This window comes from Hypanus sabinus, chromosome 4 (genome assembly GCF_030144855.1).
Source record: "Hypanus sabinus isolate sHypSab1 chromosome 4, sHypSab1.hap1, whole genome shotgun sequence".
NCBI lineage: Eukaryota > Metazoa > Chordata > Chondrichthyes > Myliobatiformes > Dasyatidae > Hypanus > Hypanus sabinus.
Genome location: NC_082709.1, coordinates 96,079,611 through 96,096,485, shown reverse-complemented (window position 1 = coordinate 96,096,485; position 16,875 = coordinate 96,079,611). Strand labels below are relative to the sequence as shown.

The 16,875-nt window shown below is 41.8% G+C and overlaps 1 protein-coding gene across 7 annotated transcripts in view; it reads left to right on the top strand.

Annotated features, from left to right (window-relative positions):
* lrch1 (leucine-rich repeats and calponin homology (CH) domain containing 1) overlaps window positions 1–16,875 on the top strand; it is a 484,761-nt gene that overhangs the window by 412,406 nt on the left and 55,480 nt on the right. Inside the window, exon 17 of one of the 7 annotated variants that reach the window (XR_009511718.1) lies at window positions 14,820–14,910. The exons of the other annotated variants lie outside the window; for them this stretch is intronic. The gene's annotated coding sequence lies outside the window, so the exon portion shown is untranslated. The remainder of the gene's footprint in view (window positions 1–14,819; window positions 14,911–16,875) is intronic. 7 annotated transcript variants of the gene reach the window in all.

Genomic DNA, 16,875 nt, shown 5'->3' with positions numbered 1-16,875 from the left:
CGCTTAATAGGATGATTCCAACCATGGACATTCCAACTTAAAACATTTAACTGTTTCGATATCATCATGAGACTTTGTATCTAAAAAGAGTAGTTAGATGCATGTCAGGATAAAATAGTCAAAAATGGTGGAGATGAACAACAATAATAATAATTTGCATATGCTCCTGCATTTCATAATGGGGATAAAAAAAGAAAAAAGACCCACCCGAACTACAAAGCCCTGAAATAAGTCGATATCAATCGATGCAAGCCCCAAGAAAAGCATAGAAGCAATTATAAACTCCACCTACCTAAATAAAAAAATGAAAAAAGTCATCTCTGTGTCCCTCTACCGAACATAAGAGTCTTTACAGTCAACATGTATCTCAATATAATTAAATTGGAAGGAGCAGTTTTTTGTAACAAAATTACCTTCAATTTTAAAAGTAACCTTCATAATATTAGATAATGGAAGAAAAATGCGTCCAAAACAATTCCTGAAATATTTGCACAAAAGAAAAACAATCGCCATCTTTAAATTGTCCGGCCTATCTTTAGAAAGGAAAGAAATAAAGCATACAGAACAAAAGAATAATTAGTTTTATTTAAATGCTGCAGAGAAAAAATTCTAGATGGTTCAAAATTATCTGCACTCTTTCAGCAGTTCTCCCGCTATGTCTTCTGAGGTTAAAACCATCCAAACCAGTCTTTTTCAGAGATAAAAATACATTTTAAGGTAAAGACTTTATGTAACAATCAAATCTTCCAATTTCATCACTCTTTATGCCGCAAAACAATCAAGCCATTGTAAATCATTCAAACTTCAGGCTTCAGACTCGTCAGGCAAAGAGTTAATAAAACGCAATGCTTTGGCTGGGTCATCAAAAATACGAGCCCCAGAATTTTTGATAAGTTAATCTCATAACCGAGGCAAATCCAGCATGCTTCTTAACAATTTCGCGTGGAAAATCTTCAAAAAAGCTAATCTCCGAACCTTGAAATTCAAACAACCTTTGTTTTCTTGCAAGCTTAATAATGTGGTCTTTGTCTCTAAATGGAGAAAACGCACAACAATATGTCTGTTTTTACCTTGATCCAAAAGTTTTAAAGCACCAGTTCAGTAAGCCATTTCAATATCCGGAGGTAGCGAACAAACCTCCGGAAATAAAGACTGAAACATTTTAGCAAAATAATCCAGTGTGTCAGCAGATTCTGATTTCTCTTTTAATCCAACAATTCGAATATTATTCCGACGTGACCGAGCTTCCAGATCCATGATTCGTTGTTGAGCCTTTTCCAAACAAGAAGAAAGGTCATCTACATTTCAACTAGCTTCTTTAAGATCGAGGCTCAGAGAGTCAATTTTTACTTTAAATTTCTCTTTTAGTTGAGTTATTTCAGTGCCGATACTGCTGATTTGAGACTCTAATCTCTTCACCTAAGGGTGTTCCTCCAAGAACTCATCAGCTTTTTTAGACTTTCCATTGCCTGGGTCTGGGTTCCTTTTGGTGCTTCTTAAAGTAGCCATCATTATAACTGTTGCTGTACAGATCCAAATGAATAAAGTTGAAATTTCAAAATTTTAAGTTGGAAAACGGAGAGATTAAAGGCGGGCAGAAAGAAACTATGTCTTACATGTCCATGAGCGGAAGGCAGAGCCCTGAACAGACAGTAGAGTGCAGAGCTGCCTCTCTCTTCATTTGTCAGGCATCTACTGTGATGCACAAGTCTCCTGTATTAGAAAAAGTTTTGAGACATGGGGATATCAGAGAATGGAATGGGATCTGAGAATGAGGTTTCATAGGAGAAAGATGATGTAGAATCCAAGATCATAACTCCCTGAAAGTATAAAACTCTCGTTAGGCTGCATCTGGAATATTGCATATACTTCTGGTCAAGACGCAGAAGAGGTTTACCAGCGTGTTGCCTGGATTAGAAGACATGTGCTATAAGGAGAGGTTAGACAAACTTTGTTTTCTGTGGAGCGGCAAGGGCTGAGGGGAGATCTGATAGAAGTTTATTAGATTATGAGAGGCATAGAAAGTGTAGACAGACAATATCTTTTCCCAGGTTTTCTGGTATACTACCAGAGGGCTTGCATTTAAGGTGAAAGGGGGTCATTTGAAAGGGAATGAGAGGTGCTGAAGGGCAAGAGAGTGGTAGCTACCTGGGGTGGTAGTAGAGGCAGAAACATTAAGGACTTTGAAGAGTGTTTAGATAGGCACACACGCGTATGTGAGAGGAATGAAAGGATAGGGATCATTTGTAGCAGAAGAGATTAGTTGGCCATTTGATAACTAATTTATTTGGTTTGGCCCAACATTGTAGGCTGTATGTTCTAAACACCCCTATGTTGTACAGTTCTATGTTCAAACCACTCCTATGTTGTGCATTTCAATGTTCTAAACAATCCAGTGGTGTACAGTTCTATGTTCTAAGCACTCCTATGGTTGTACAGCTCGATGTTTTAAATACACCTATGGTGCACAGCTCGATGTTCTAAATACATCTATGGTGCACAGCTCGATGTTCTAAACACTCCTATGGTGTACATTTCAATGTTCTAAATCCAGTGGTGTACAGTTTTGTGTTCTAAACAATCCAGTGGTGTACAGTTCTATGTTCTAAGCACTCCTATGGTTGTACAGCTCGATGTTTTAAATACACCTATGGTGCACAGCTCGATGTTCTAAATACATCTATGGTGCACAGCTCTATGTTCAAACCACTCCTATGTTGTACATTTCAATGTTCTAAATCCAGTGGTGTACAGTTTTGTGTTCTAAACACTCCTATGGTGTACAGTTCTATGTACTGAACACTCCTATGGTGGACAGTTCTATGTTCAAACCACTCCTATGTTGTGCATTTCAATGTTCTAAACACTCCTATGGTGTACAGTTCTATGTTCTAAGTACATCTGTGGTGTACAGCTCGATGTTCACCAGAATGTTCTAAACACTCCAATGTGTACAGTTCAATGTTCACCAGTTCAGTGTTCTAAACTCTCTCAATTAAATGTGTTTTGTGTTTAGAGTCGATGTGACATGGTAATCCCAATCTAGGAATATAGTCCTTAATTAGAGTTTTGGCTGTGAGTGTGGCAGTGTCAGCTTGTAAGACTGGACCAGGTTGGGCTGGAGCACTTAATTGTGGGAGCTATTCTGTTGCTCCAGGATTTGATTTCTCTCATGTCATGTATTTTCAAACATTTCTAGAGCTTATGCCCTGAACTTTGGATTCCATCACCAATGGGAGAATCTGTTGATTTTTTTGCTACTCCAATAAGGAGTGTATCTGCTGTGCCAGATAAGGAAGCAACATAGTTGGGACTACGAGTCTATGACTATTGCCATATCTCCATGCTCCATCACAATTTAATGTCCCATCATTCTCCATCCAGAACACTTTTCCTGGTTACAGCACTGAACTTTCTCTCAATTATCCTGTATCCATGATAGAGTCAGTTGTCATGTTCACTGAGTAGGTTCTCAGTACAATTTCTAATTCTTCGGTGTTTTTAACTTCTTTTACTCATTCCTATGCTGCCTTTTTTGTAGTTACATCTGTGAATGCCTTCCATGGCTCTCCATTATAGTCATTCTGGAGTGGCTTTTACTTTTACTTTTTAATACAGCCACTTCTAACAGCAATTTATGACATTCATGAGTTCTTTGGACAAAATTGCAGTCAACAGGATGAGTGGTAATGTAAAAAGCGGAGATAATCAAAAAGAGTGAATACAGGCCAGAAGGTATTGTCTGAATGTGTGCAGTATACAGAATAAAGGAGATGAACTTGTAACACAGTTACAGATTGGCATGTATGATGTAGGCATCACTGAATCATGGATGAAAGAAGATTATAGTTGGGAGGTTAATGTCCAAGGGTACACACTGTATCAAAAGAACAGGCAGAGTGTTGCTCTGTTGGCAAACAATGAAATGAAGTCAAATCATTAGAAAGTGGTGACACACGGTCAGAAGGTGTTGAATCATTGTGAATAGAGCTAAGGAACTATAAAGGTTAAAAGACCTTGATGAGAGTTACATACAGACCCTCAAAAAATATAAGGATGTGATCTACAAATTACAATGGGAGATAGAAAATACATACCAAAAGGGCAATGGTACAATAGTCATGGCAGATTGGGACTATCTGGTTGGTGATGGATTCCAGAGGGAGGGATTTTTAGAATGCTTGCAAGTTGGCTTTTAGAGCAGTTTGTGGTTGAGTCCACTATAGGATCAGCTATTCTGGATTGGGTGTTGTACAATGAACTAAATTTGATTTGAGCTCTTAAGCTAAAAGAACTCTTAGGGGCAGGTGATCATAACATGATTGAATTCATCCTGAAATTTGAGAAGGAGAAGCTGAAGTCATATGTATCAATATTAAAGTGGAGTAAAGCAAACTACAGAAGTATGAGAGAGGAGTTGGCCAAATTTGATTGCAAAAGGGTAATGGCAGGGCAGCAATGGCTGGAATTTCTGAAAGCAATTTGGAAGGCACATAATATATACTTCTAAGAGGAAGAAGTATTCTAAAGGCAAGATGACACAAGCGTGGCTAACAAGAAGTCAAAGCCAACTTAAAAGCCAAAGAAAGGCATATAATAGAGCAAAAAATTAGTGGGAAGTTAGAGGATTGGGAAGCTTTTAAAGACCAAAAGAAAGCATCTAAAAAAATCATCTAGAAGTGAAAGGTGGAATACAAAAGTAAGCAAGCAAATAATATCAAATGTTTCTTCAGATAAAAAAAGAGTAAAAGAGAGACGAGAGTGGATATTGGACTGGAAAACAATGCTAGAGAGGTAATAATGGGGAACAGGGAAATGGCAGACAAACTAGATAAGTATTTTGCATCAGTCTTCACTGTGGAAGACACTAGCAGTGTAGTCAGTGTTATAGGTGTCAGGAGTCATGAAGTGTCTGAAGTTACCATTACTGGAGTGAAGATTCTTTGGAAACTAAAAGGTCTGAAAGAAGATAAATTGCCTGGATTAGATGGTGTACACCCCAGAGTTCTGAAAGATGTGGCTGAACAGATTGTGGAGGGATTAGTAATGATCACTAGATTCTGGAATGGTTCTGGAAGACTGAAAAATTGCAAATGCCACTTCACTCTTCAAGAAGGGAGAGGCAGAAGGAAATTATAGGCCAATTAGTTTGACCTCAGTGGTTGGGCAGATGTAGGAATCAGTTGTTAAGATTGTTATCATTGGAGGCACATGATAAAATAGGCTGTAGTCAGCATGATTTCCTTAAGAGAAAATCTTGCCTGCCAAAGCTGATGGATTCAAAGAAATAATAAGTAGGATTGACAAAGGAGAATTGGTTGATGTTGTGTACTTGGATTTTCAGAAGGCCTTTGACAAGGTGCCACACATGAGGCTGCTTAAGAAGGTAAGAGCCCATGGTACTGCAGGAAAGATACTGTGTTGGGACCACTTCATTTTACATTATGTACCAATGACTTGGATGATAATTTGATGACTTTGTTGCAAAGTTTGTCGACATTACGAGGGTAGGTGGAGCAGGTAGTTTTGAGGAAGAGGAAGCACTTAGATTAGGAGATTGTGCAAAGAACTGGCAGATGGAATACAGTGTCAGGATGTGTATGGTCATGCACTTTGGTAGAAGAAATGAAAGGGTTGATTGTTTTCTAAATAGAGAGAAAATACAAAAACTGAGGTGCAAACAGACTTTGGAGTCCTTGTGCAGGATTCCCTAATGGTTCATTTGCAAGCTGAACCAGTGGTGAGGAAAGCAAATGCAATGTTAGCATTCATTTCAAGAGGACTAGAATATAAAAGCAAGGATATAATGATGTGACTTTATAAAACATTGGTGAGGCCTCACCTGAGTATTGTGAGCAGTTTCAGGCCCCCTATCTTAGAAAGGGTGTGCTGAAACTGGAGAGGGTTCAAAGGAGGTTCACGAAAATGATTTTAGGATTGAATAGCTTGTCATGTATATTATTGACTTATGAACACTCTTGATTTAGAATTCCTACTGCTGTAAGAAATCCCCTTTGACTCCTTAAGTTTCCAAAATAATGAACAATTCCAAAAGCATATTGAGAATCAGTGTAGATGTTGGGTAATCTTCCTTCTGCCAACTTACTGGCTTCATTGGGAGTTGTCAGTTCTGCCTGTTGTGCAGAGGTACTAGGAGTTATGCCTTTGTCAGCACTTCAGTTTCAGAATCCAGCTATTCAAATTCCTCCCTCAATCCTTGTGGAGTTGTCAGTGTACAGACTCAGATCTGGATTCAATAGAGGTGTTTCCTTGTAATGACTAGCAGCTTTATGGTGTATTATTACTTGCATAGTTATGGTCATCATACTCTAACCAGAATTCAGCACATTTGTTTCCTTTCCCAATCAGTAAATTCACATATAATCCATCTAGTTTTTGCTCTATCAAGGCAAGTAAGACTTCATTAAATTCAAAATACATCTATTTCATCCTTATTTATTTGTTCAAAAGATATTATAAGACCAGAGGATTTTGAGGCAGAGGATTGGACCTGTTGAACTTATTCCTGTTCTCTCCACCTAATGTTGAAGCATTTTTCCCAAAGACATTCTTTGGATCTTTTCACATACATTCAGAATTTATAATACAGGTGCCCCTCCCCCCTTACAAAGGTAGAGCGTTCCTATGGAACCTTTCTTAAGCCGAAATGACATAATGCGAAGAACCATTCATTTATATGGGAAAAATTTTCGTAAAAGTGAAAATCCTCTTTGTACTGCGAAAACAGGTTACTAATGTAGGTCTTTTGTAAAAGTGAAGTGGTGTAAAGTAAACATTCGTAAACCGGGGGGGGCATCTGTAAATAGTATGTACAACAGGATAGTCAATATAACATAGAAATACAGTAGTGTCAGCATGAACTAAGCAGTCTGATGGCCTGGTGGAAGAAGCTGTCCCAGAGCCTGTTGGTCCAGGCTTTTAGGCTGCAGTACTGTTTCCTGGATGGTAGCAGCTGGGACAGTTTGTGGTTTGGTGACTCAGGTCCCCAATGATTCTGTGAACCCATTTTACACACCTGTCTTTGTAAATGCCCTGAATAGTGGGAAGTTCACATCTACAGATGCACTGGGCTATCTGCACCACTCTCTGCAGAGTCCTGCGATTCAGGGAAGTACAGTTCCATACCAGGCAGTGATGCAGCCAGTCAGGATACTCTCAATTGTATCCCTGTAGAAAGTTCTTAGGATTTGGAGATCCATACCAATTAATCTTAGCAAATTAAAATGTTTTATTTAGTTAAAAACTTGAACCGTTGGTCATCTGCTCATGCATAACTGCTGGCCATTCAGCTCCCTTTTCTGTAGTAAATTTCATGACTTTGGCCATTGTCATAATTTAACCTCCGCAGATCACTTAATTTGTGTGTACATTATCAAGTCATAGAAGTCAGCACAGAAAGCCCGTCTATTCCATGCCAAAACTATTTAAACTGCCTACTCCCATCGACCTGCACTGGAGCCATAGCCCTCCATATCCCGCCATCCATGTGCCTATTGAAACTTCTGGTAAACTTTGAAATCAAGTTCGCATGCCCCACTTATGCTGGCAGCTCATTCCACACTTTCACAACCTTCTCAGTGAAAAAGTTTCCCCTCATGTTCCCTTAAACTTTTCACCTTTCACCTTTAATTAGTTGTAGTCCCACCCAACCTCAGCAGGGAAAAAGCCTGCTTACATTAACCCTATCTATACCCCGCATAATTTTGTATACCTCTATCATTTCTCCTCACAATCTTCTACATTCTAAAGAATAGTCCTAGCCTGTTCAATCTTTCCTAAGTTTTTAAAACTCAGACCCTCCAGACCCAGCAACATCCTGGTAAATTTTCTCTATACAGTCGGCCCTCCTTATCCGTGAGGGATTGGTTCTGGGACCCCTCGCGGATACCAAAATTCGCAGATGCTCAAGTCCCTTTTTCAACCTGTCTCAATATGGTGGACCTTAGGACCCAGCAGAACCCCAAACATTATTTAACCTGTCTCAGTGCGATGGACCTGGCGGTAGAGATCTGAATCCGCAGTGTTTCTGTTCGCGAAAATAATCACAAACACAATTGAAAATAAAGTGGAAATAATAAAGCGATCGGAAAGAGGTGAAACATCAACGGTCATTAGAAAAGCGTTAGGCTACGTCTGTCAACAGTCAGAACAATTTTAAAGGATAAAGTGAGAAAGGCTATGCTCCAATGAAAACTGCAATTATTACTAAGCAACGCAGTGGTTTAATTATTTTGTTTTGGGGTTTTGTGTTTTTGATCCTCCACATCAGTCAGGTGGAGAGCACACTTGGGGACAATCTGTCCCAAGTCCCGAGAACTTCCGTTCCAGAGTCTGGCGCTGAAACATATGTTCTTAAGCATTTTATATGCATAGAAAGGTAAAATATATACTATACACTAAGGTAAACATTTGACTAACTGACACTAAATAATACCAGATGTACCTGTTCCGACTTACTTAGTAAGAGAACTTCCAATTTTTTTCAATCCCGATCCACGATAACCCACGCACATCCTCCCGTATACTTTAAATCATCTCTAGATTACTTATAATACCTAATACAATGTAAATGCTATGTAAAATGGTTGCTATACTGCATTGTTTAGGGAATAATGACGAGAAAAAAAGTCTGTACAAGCTTGAACAACAAGTGCTGGAAGAACACTTACGGGTTTTTGCGATTTGCCGTCGGTTGAATTCGCGCATTTCGGAATCCGTGGATAAGGATTGTATTCTTTCAACCCTGTTTGCACCTTTCCTGTAGGGAAGTGACCGGAACTGCACTCAATACTCCAAATTAGGCCTCACCAACGCCATATACAATTTCAACAGAACATCCCACCTCCTGTACTCAATACAGTATGAAGGCCAATGTGCCAAAAGAACTTTCTTTATGACTCTATCTACCTGTGACACCACTTCCAATGAATTATGGACCTTAATTCCCAGATCATTTTGTTCTTCCGCACTCCTCAGTGCCCTACTATTCACTGTGTGAGACCTACCCTGGTAGGTCTATCGACCTACCCTATCGAAGTGCAAAACCTTGCACTAGTCTGCACTAAATTCCGTCTGCCAATTTTAGCCCATTTTTCTATCTGATCCTTGCACTGCGTGTAAATATTATGGGATTGCAGATGAAATATGGTATGATTACAATTGGAGTTATCTCAGCATTTGAGTCAGCAGATTTTCCTTTTTGAATTGCAGTCAAAAGGTTGAATAGGTTAGGAACTTATTCTCTGTGGTAATGTAGAGTGACGCTATTACAGCTCGGGACATTGGAGTTCAATTCGAATGTCATCTGTGAGGAATCTGTATGTCCTCCCCATGGAATGTGTGTGATTTTTCCGGGTGTTCCGGTTTCCTCCCACAGTCCAAAGACGTAACAGTTGGTAGGTTAATTGGTCATTGTAAATGGTCCCATGATTAGACTAGGGTTAAACTGAGGGATTAAACTCAAGAATCCAGAAGGGCCTCCTGAGACAGTGATGTGCCTCTCTTGTGAGATGTGGCAGTCTTGGGGGAAGTCCCCTCTCCCACAGAGTCACATCTGCCAGAAGTGCATGCAGCTGGGCAATCTGGAAGACCGTGTGAGGAATCTGGAGCAACAGCTGGATGACCTTTGACTCATAAGGGAAAATGAGGCAATCATAGATGAGAGCTACAGGGAGGTAGTCACACCTAGGCTGCCGGAAGCAGGTCGTTGGGTGACAATCAGAGGGGGCAAAGCGAAGGTGAGTAGACAGGTAGTTTCAGAGCACCCCTGTAACCATTCCCCTGAATAATAAGTTTACTGTCCTGGATACTGTTGGCGAGGACGACCGACCAAGTGTGAACCACGGTGGCAGGGCCTCTGGCACTGAGTCTGACCCAGTGGTGCAGAAGGATGGGACGGAGAAGAGGAGAGCTGTCGTCACTGGAGACTCAATAGTCAGGGGAATAGACAGGAGATTTTGTGGATGTGAGAAGGATACCCACATAGTTTGTTGCCTCCCGGGTGCCAGGGTCTGGGATGTCTCTGACCGGGTGCACGACATCCTGGTACGAGAGGGAAAGCAACCAGAAGTCGTGATACATGTTGGCACAATGACATAGGCAGGAAGTGGGATGAGCTCCTGAAGTGTGAGTTTCAGGAACTAGGCAGAAGGCTAAAGAACAGGACCTCAAGGGTGGCGTTCTCAGGATTGTTGCCAGTAATACGTGATAGTGATGGTAAGAATTGGAGGAGATGGCAGTTGAATGCGTGGCTGAGGAGGGCAGGGTTGTAGATTTTTGGATCATTGGGATCTCTTCTGGGGAAGGTGGGACCTGTACAGATTGGATGGGTTGCACCTGAACCCGAGGGGGAGCAATATCCTTGCAGGTAGGTTTGCTAGCATGGTTCAGGAGGATTTAAACTCATTTGCAAGGGGGATGGGACCCGGAGTGATAGAGCAGTGAAAGCCAAATCTAACATATAGAGAGGCTCTGAGGAAAGAGAAGCAGAATAAAGGGTGTAAAGGTAGTAAGGTAGAAGGGCTAAAGTGTGTGTACTTCAATGCAAGAACCATCAGGAACAAAGGTGATGAACTGAGAGCTTAGATACATACATGGAATTATGATGTAGTGGCCATTACGGAGACTTGGCTGGCACCAGGGCAGGAATGGATTCTCAATATTCCTGGATTTCAGTACTTTAAAAGGGATGAGTGGGGAAGGGGAGGAGGGGTGGCATTACTGATCAGGGATACTATTACAGCTACAGAAAGGGTGGGTAATGTAGCAGGATCCTCTTTTGAATCAGTATGGGTGGAAGTCAGGAAGAGGAAGGGAGCAGTTACTCTACTGGGGGTATTCTATAGGTCCCCTGGTAGCAGCAGAGATACCGATGAGCAGATTGGGAGGCAGATTTTGGAAAGGTGCAAAAATAACAGGGTTGTTATCATGGGTGACTTTAACTTCCCTAATATTGATTGGCACTTGATTACTTCCAAGGGTTTAGATGGGGCAGAGTTTGTTAAGTGTGTCCAGGATGGATTTCTGTCACAATATGTTGACAGGCCGACTAGGGGGAATGCCATACTAGATCTAGTATTAGGTAACGAATCGGGTCAGGTCACAGATCTGTCAGTGGGTGAGCATCTAGGGGACAGTGATCACCACTCCATGGCCTTTAGCATTATCATGGAAAAGGATAGAATCAGAGAGGACAGGAAAATTTTTAATTGGGGAAGGGGAAATTAAGAGGCTATAAGGCTAGAACTTGCAGGTGTGAATTGGGATGATGTTTTTGCAGGGAAATGTACTATGGTAGATGTTTAAGGATCTCTTGCAGGATGTTAGGGATAAATTTGTCCCGGTGAGGAAGATAAATAATGGTAGGGTGAAGGAACCTTGGGTGACAAGTGAGGTGGAAAATCTAGTCAGGTGGAAGAAGGGAGCGTACATGACGTTTAGGAAGTAAGGATCAGATGGGTGTGTTGAGGAATATAGGGTAGCAAGAAAGGAGCTTCAGGGCTGAGAAGAGCAAGAAGGGAGCATGAGAAGGCATTCTTCAATTATGTGAAGAACAAAAAGATGACAGGAGTGAAGGTAGGACCGATTAGAGATAAAAGTGGGAAGATGTGCCTGGAGGCTGTGGAAGTCAGCGAGGTCCTCAGTGAATACTTCTCTTCGGTATTCACCAATGAGAGGGAACTTGATGACGGTGAGGACAATATGAGTGAGGTTGATGTTCTGGAGCATGTTGATATTAAGAGAGAGGAGGCATCAGAGTTGTTGAAATACATTAGGACAGGTAAGTCCCCAGGGCCTGACAGAATATTCCCCAGGTTGCTCCATGAGGCGAGGGAAGAGATTGCTGAGCCTCTGGCTAGGATCTTTATGTCCTCGTTGTCCACAGGAATGGTACCAGAGGATTGGAGGGAGGCAAATGTTGTCCCCTTGTTCAAAAAAGGTAGTAGGGATAGTCCAGGTAATTACAGACCAATGAGACTTACGTCTGTGGTGGGAAAGCTGTTGGGAAAGGTTCTTGGGCATTTACAGAATCATGGTCTGATCAAGGATAGACAGCATGGCTTTGTGAAGGGCAGATCATGTCTAACAAGCCTGATAGAGTTCTTTGAGGAGGTGACCAGGCATATAGATGAGGGTAGTGCGGTGGATGTGATCTACATGGATTTTAGTAAGGCATTTGACAAGGTTCCACATGGTAGGTTTATTCAGGAAGTCAGAAGGCATGGGATCCAGGGAAATTTGGCCAAGTGGATTCAGAATTGGCTTGCCTGCAGAATGCAGAGGGTCGTGGTGGAGGGAGTACATTCAGATTGGAGGGTTGTGACTAGTGGTATCCCACAAGGATCTGTTCTGGGACCTCTACTTCTAATAATTTTTATTAACTACCTGGATGTTGGGGGTAGAAGGGTTTGTTGGCAAGTTTGCAGACAACACAAAGGTTGGTGGTGTAGATAGTGTAGAGGATTATCGAAGATTGCAGAGAGACATTGTTAGGATTCAGAAGTGGGCTGAGAAATAGCAGATGGAGTTCAACCCGGAGAAGTGTGAGGTGGTACACTTTGGAAGGACAAACTCCAAGGCAGAGTACAAAGTAAATGGCAGGATACTTGGTAGTGTGGAGGAGCAGAGGAATCTGGGGGTACATGTCCACAGATCCCTGAAAGTTGCCTCACAGGTAGATAGGGTAGTTAAGAAAGCTTATGGGGTGTTAGTTTGCATAAGTCGAGGGATAGAGTTTAAGAGAAGTGATGTAATGATGCAGCTCTATAAAACTCTAGTTAGGCCACACTTGGAGTACCTTGTCCAGTTCTGGTCACCTCACTATAGGAAGGATGTGGAAGCATTGGAAAGGGTACAGAGGAGATTTACCAGGATGCTGCCTGGTTTTGAGAGTATGGATTATGATCAGAGATTAAGAGAGCTAGGGCTTTACTTTTTGGGGAGAAGGAGAATGAGATGAGACATGATGGAGGTGTACAAGATATTAAAGAGGAATAGACAGAGTGGAGGGCCAGCACCTCTTCCCCAGGGCACCACTGCTCAGTACAAGGGGACATGGCTTTAAGATAAGGGGAGGGAAGTTCAAGGGGGATATTAGAGGAATGTTTTTCACTCAGAGAGTGGTTGGTGCATGGAGTGCACTGCCTGAGTCAGTGGTGGAGGCAGATACACTAGTGAAGTTTAAGAGACTACTAGACAGGTATATGGAGGAATTTAAGGTGGGGAGGTATATGGGAGGCAGGGATTGAGGGTTGGCACAACATTGTGGGCCGAAGGGCCTGTAATGTACGTTCTATTCTGTGGTTTTAAGGCACCAGTAACCCGCCTTTGCCCCTTCTCCTGTCAGTAGAAATGGTTCCACCAGGCTTAGTAGCTAAGCCACATGTGAAAACCAGGAGCTGGACTTGGTTGTCAGACGGTATTTGAGTTTTCAAAGGTACATTTAATGTCAGAGAAATGTATACAATATACATCCTAAAATGCTTTTTCTTCGCAACCATCCATGAAAACAGAGGACTGCCCCAAAGAATAAATGACAGCTAAATGTTAGAACCCCAAAGTCCCCCCAGCTCCTCTCCCTCACACGCATAAGCGGCAGCAAACAACAATCTCCCCTCCCCCCACCAGCAAAAAAATGAATTGGCACCCGTCACCAAGCACTCAAGTGTGAGCAAAGCAACAGTAAAGACACAGACTTGCAGTACTGCAAAGACTACCTTCTTTACCCGACATTTGACATACCACAGGCGCTCACTCTCTCTCCTTAATAAGGGAGAAAGAGGTGTCTCCGTTTCACGACGAGCAAGTAGACATAACAAACAACTCGCTAGTTTATGATGTTAAAAGTCGCTTTTTCCAAGCTCTATGCCCAAAGATCTCAGGTCTCTGGACACACAGCCAGAGATCTTCTGTCTCTAATGACATACCGATCTCCTGCTGAGGTACCAACCTCCGATAACACACCCCCACCCATCCCCCCCAAACCCCGCTGTCTCCAGATCCACAAAATCTTGGTCCTCCGAAGGTGAACCAAGCTCTTAGGCCAAACTATTGGCGTGCTAAACAATGGCCCTTCATGAAACTCCGAAAGCGGGTCCCATTCCCGCAAAGAACTGTAGTCAGCGTGTAACTCCAGGTCAGGGTGTTCAGAAGAACCCTGAAAGGGAAAAATGGAGATATTAAAGATGGAAATGGAGCTATTTCCAAAGATGCAAGCAAAGGAGTTGCCACTAGGCACCATTAATCCTCCTAAGCTCTTCCCCATTGTAAGCATTTAATAGGTAGTGGGAGCTTAGCCCCATTACCACACCCCACCCCAATTATAATAACCTTGAGGAACTATTGGGGTATAGACACAGTAAATGCAAACAGGCTTTTTCCACTGAGGTTGGAGAACGAGGGGAACTTCACTCAGAGCATAGTGCGAAAGTGGAGCGTGCTGTCAGTGGAATTGATGGATTCAACATTTAAAATATGTTTGATAAGTAGATGAATGGAGTGAGTATGGAGGGCTATTGGCCAGGTTGGTTTGACTCAGCTAGACAGAATAAAAGATGTTGGTAAGTAGATGGAGTGCTATGGGCTAGGTTGATTTAACACGACTAGGCAGAATAACAGCCTGGCAAATGCGAGATGGGCCAAAAGGCCTGTTTCTCCTGTGGTAGTGCTCTGTAAAAATTGAGGGCTTTATGGGACCAAAGGGTTAGAGTGATTTTAGAGTAGGTTAAAGTGTTGGCACGACATCGTGGCCTGAAGTGCTTGTATTGTGCTGTATTGTTCTATGTTCTATGTGGTTTCAGGTGAGAGCAGAATGACTTAAAGGGGACCAAAGAGAAAAGTGTTTCACCCGGAGTACATGGAATGAGTTTCCAAGGAAAATGGTAAAGACAGGTACATTAACAGCATTTGGAGAGGCATGTGGATAGGAAAGACCATAAGTTATAGGAGCAGAATTAGGCCATTTAGCCCGTCAAGTCTGCTCCACCATTTCATCATGGCTGGTCCAGTTTTCCGCTCAGCCCCAATCTCCTGTCTTCTCCCCGTATCCCTTCATGTCCTGACCAATCAACAATCTATCAACCTCTGCTTTAAATATACATAAAGACTTGGCCTCTACAGCCACCTTTGGGAATGAATTCCACAGATTTACCACTCTCTGGCTAAAGAAATCCCTCATCTCCATTCTAAAAGAGTGCTTCCTATATTCTGAGGCTGTGACCTTTGGTCTAAGACTCCCCACCACAAGAAACATCCTCCCCATATCCACTCTATCAAGGGTCAGGGATATCTCTGAGCAGCTGCAGAAGATTTTCAAGAGGGAGGGTGAGCACCTATGGTGCACATTGGCACAATGACATAAGTAGAAAGGAAGAAGCGGACTTGCGGTGTGAGTATAGGGAGTTAGGGAGGAGGTTGAAGAGCAGGACCTCCAAGGTGTGATCTCTGGATCACACTGAGTGCCACATACTTGTCAGGGAAGGAATAATACAGATGAATGAGTGTCTGAGGGAATGGTGCAAGGGGTCATTGGGATCTCTTCTGGCAAGGTACAACCTGTACAAAAAGGATGGGTTACAACTGAACTCGATGGGGGACCAATATCCTTGCAGGTAAGTTTTCTACAGCTGTAGGGAAATGTTTAAATTAACTTGGCAGGGGGATGGGAACCAGATTGATAGGACTGAGGATGGGCAATTGGTATACAAGTAGATAATAATAATACTAAGTACTTTATAGAACACGTGGGAAATTATTTTGTAACAGCAGCAACATTTAAAACCACACTTAGCAATAATAATAAATATAATATTAACTGATAATAAAGTACAGAAATTATTATATACAATAATAATTTACCAATTTGCAATAATAATGTGAAAAATAATAAAACAGAGACTATTATACTATGGTGTGTGTTCTGTTGCACAGAACGAACTGTTGTATTTGCTTATTGCATTTGGTAGGGAAGATTTTCTGCAATAATCCTTGTGACAGTAGAGTTGAATGAGTCTGTTTGAAAGCTGCTTATTCAGTAGGTCATGGAGAGGATGTGCCAGATTGTCCATAATAGATGAGTTTGTTTAGTGACCTCCTCTCCACCATGAATTCAAAAGAGTCCGGGTTGTAGCCAAGGATGGATCCAGCCTTTTTTATGAGGTATCATGTTTAGTGAGACTGTGAAGAAAGACAGGTAGATGATAAGGCAAAACTGCAGTCAATGGGATGAGTTGAATTGTAACGAGGCAAAATCGAAAAGGGTGAAGATTACAGTTGGGAGCTTAACATCCAAGGATAGACCATGAATCGGAAGGAGAGACAAGTAGGCAAAGGGGGAGTGGTAGCTTTGCTGGTTACAAAATGAAATCAAATCCTTAGAAAGAAATGACACATGATCGTAAGATGTAGAATCCTTGTGGATAAAGTTAAGAAACTGCAAGGGTAAAAAGACCCTGATGGGAGTTGTATACTGGCCTCCGAACAGCAGCCAGGATGTGGGATATTCATTATTATGGGAAATAGAAAAGGAATGCAAAAGGATCTAGTGCTTTCCCAGTGTATATTGAATTGAATTGAATTGATTTTATTTCTTACATACATGAGGAGTAAAAATCTTTATGTTATCTCTCCATCTAAACGTGCAATGTGCAATCATAGTAATTTATAATAAATAAAACAGTCGATGTAATATAGAGTACACTCATCAGTGTGAGTGAATCAGTCTGATGGCCCGGTGGAAGAAACTGTCCTGGAGCCTGTTGGTCCTGGCTTTTACGCTGCAGTACCGTTTCCTGGATGGTAGCAGCTGGAATAGATTGTGGTTGGGGTGACTTGGGTCCCCAGTGATCATGCAGACCC